We start from the raw sequence: 3,537 nt of genomic DNA on the forward strand, positions 1-3,537 counted from the left end.
CATGTCCACACGTACACGGGTATTTTTATAATTTTTATAAACAGAGTTTTTCCTTCTTCCGTTTTTAAAGAAATCTCCGTCCACATGAAAACGCAAACGCAAGAATTTCAGGCATGTTGCATCAACTGCCAGAGAACTGACTGAGGGAAAAAAAGATTTTTTCCCAGAGACCCACCATATTAAATATAATCACTAACGCAGGTAATTTCACACTTCATACATCATGCGTAAATAAAGATGATGAAAGGGTGAAGTGGTTGTTGTTAGGTAGGTTTCTCTGAACCTTTTGTACCTCAGTATCTGTCTCCTGAGGGAGTCAGGAGCACTGGAGCTTCAGAGATGACTCAAAAGGGCAAGAGGATGGTGTAACTCACCCACTGCTTATTGAATACACCAAAGTCCTTAAATAATGAGCAGCCTAGATTGCTGGGAAAGAGATTGAGCATAGCTATCTATTTCCAAACCAGCCTGCAAGAATGGGGATTGTGCTGTGCAATTTCGGATTTTGTGGGCGCAGGTGCGCCATTAACTTGTTTGCATAATTCCTTTAGAGAATCAGGTGCTAAATCAACAAAAGGCCTATTTCATTCTTAGTGATTTCACTCGCCCCGGAGTGTTTGCTACATTGCCAAGCCCATGTTTGGACTGCAACATGTTTAGGTAGAGGACCTAATGGAGGGGGCTGGTTTCTTAGTCTAGGTTTCAAAGAGGAGCACAGAAACCTGTAAAAACAAACAGAGGTCATGGTGAGGTCAGTCTCGGGAACCCCGACCCTCTTCTAGGGTCAACTCCTCCTCACACAAACCCCTGTGCCGGCCCATAATTTATCATTTATTTTTAAAACATTTATTTATTTATTTGTTAATCATTTAATACAATGTAATTATCACATTACAGTAAGGATAATTAGCAAAATTTTTCTGCATTACAGACTAAGAATTATGGAAATATGTTTAATTGTCATGAAAAAAATATCACAATGCAAATATCTTCATATTCTTACAAACCTGCTTACTTTTCTTTATGCAAAACATAATTTATTTTAGTTTTTGTGTCTGTTAGTTGGTTTTAAACATTACCGTAATATCCAAAACCCCCATTTGTGACACTCAATTAAACCAAAAATGCTTACTCTAATAAATGCACCACATTTGATCAAATGAACAGCATTTCAATACTGAAAGCATTTCAGAACCCTCTGTTGGGTTTAAAACAAAACTAAAGTTTGGAATCAACAGAACTGCTTGTCTTCCATTACAAAATGTTGATCTTCCGTATGATTCATGCCCTGTAACCAATGGAGGAAAAGTTAGCCCTCCAATGGGCAAGGGCGCATTTTTCTCAGCAGATTAGCTCTCTTTGATTTATTGGGATTTACCTCAGAAAGAGAAAACAGCTGGCAGAGGGACAAATACCAGTGCTGGAAAGGCATAAATCCAATTGAAGAAACCCTGGCTTATTTGTTAAAAAGCTAAGCTTTCTGCAACACTGGATATTTACTCAGTTCCACTGGCTCAAATGCCACTACGCATCACTAAAATTATACATCAGAGACTCTCAAAAATTCATTCCCTATATTTTTGAATCTGGATTTCTTCAAAATAAATATAGTCTGCAAGTCTGACAGATGGTTAAAGGGATAGTTCACCCAAAATTATGTCATCATTTACTCACTCTCATGTTGTTCCAAATCAATAAGACTTTGGTTAATCTTCAAAAAACAAATGATGCTGCTTTTTAATGAAAACTAAGAAGTTTCTATAACTTTAAGGACACTCACAAGGCTCTTACAGTGTGTTCACACCAGACGCGAATGTAATTACTCGCGCGAGTAGATTACATACAAAGTCAACGCAAAGACGCGAATAGAGGTGAATTCATGCCGGGCGAGGCGAATGACGCGAAATGCGCAACGCCTTTGCCGCAAACGCACGATATTCGGCAAGTTAAAAAATGTAAACTCAAGCGGAAAATTCGCATGACGCGTTCTCGCGCAAGCCAATCAGTGAAGAGTTTCTTGACACGTCCAGTTCAATCAGACAATAGAAGAGAGCATTATTGCAGCCGTCTGTTATTATATAGGTCTGGAGCATAGAAAACAATTAAAATCAGTTGTAGTGGTAGTTGTATTTATGCTGTATGTATATTGTATGCTATCAATAATAAAAATAATAGTAATATCAGTGTAAGGACACTCACAAGGCTCTTACAGTGTGTTCACACCAGACGCGAATGTAATTACTCGCGCGAGTAGATTACATACAAAGTCAACGCAAAGACGCGAATAGAGGCGAATTCATGCCGGGCGAGGCGAATGACGCGAAATGCGCGACGCCTTTGCCGCAAACGCACGATATTAGGCAAGTTAAAAAATGTCAACTCAAGCGGAAAATTCGCATGACGCGTTCTCGTGCAAGCCAATCAGTGAAGAGTTTCTTGACACGTCCAGTTCAATCAGACAATAGAAGAGAGCATTATTGCAGCCGTCTGTTATTATATAGGTCTGGAGCATAGAAAACAATTAAAATCAGTTGTAGTGGTAGTTGTATTTATGCTGTATGTATATTGTATGCTATCAATAATAAAAATAATAGTAATATCAGTGTATATACTGTATACAGTAGTAAAATGTAACACACATTAATACAGGATCCTAACTTTATTCATCCTCCTCTGGATGGTGCTGTGGACACGTCGGCGTTTTGGCTTTCCATTGCGCATATGCGCATATTCGCTTCGCGTCTGGTGTGAACCGAGCGGCAACCTCCCGCTCTCTCTCGTGAAGCCAACAAGGAAGTGACTTAAACTGTAATTCGTCAACTGGCCGCTAGAGGCTGGCTGCAAAAGGGAGTCAATCCCATAGACTCCCCATGTTAAAATACCCAACTTTACAGCAGAAAAAAACATGTTTACAGCCTGGTTCAAAAAATTATTTTGGTCTATATAGCTAATTTTGCCCTTCATGACAACTGTGAGTGACGCGCGGTGACGCGCTGCCAAGATGGCGACGGCTGGCTCCACCTACTTTAGGCTTCAAACCGCTCGTCGGAAGTCTACGGGTTACGTCACGGACACTACGTCCATGTTTTTATACAGTCTATGGTGTGAACACACCATTAGGAATACTTGCTTCTGATTGGTCAATCATGGCATGCACTCAAAAATTTTAGTATAATGACATTGTCATGATTTTGCATTCACTCATATCACTTAGTACTCTTAATTCTCATATAATAAAATCACTTCAAATTGAAGATGTCTATGCATCCATTTATTTATTGGTTAGTTGCACTTTAATTTTAATTTTTTAATGTATTCAAATGTTTAGCGGTTTACAACTGGTGGCATGATTTAGCCATACATTGCTTAAAAGGGGTCATATGATGCTGCTAAAAAGAACATTATTTTGTGTATTTGGTGTAATGAAATGTGTTTATGCGGTTTAAAGTTAAAAAAACACATTATTTTCCACATACTGTACATTATTGTTTCTCCTCTATGCCCCGCCTTTTTGAAACGCGTCGATTTTTACAAAAC

This window comes from Sinocyclocheilus rhinocerous, unplaced genomic scaffold (assembly GCF_001515625.1).
Source record: "Sinocyclocheilus rhinocerous isolate Xijiao unplaced genomic scaffold, SAMN03320098_v1.1 scaffold1642, whole genome shotgun sequence".
Lineage (NCBI taxonomy): Eukaryota > Metazoa > Chordata > Actinopteri > Cypriniformes > Cyprinidae > Sinocyclocheilus > Sinocyclocheilus rhinocerous.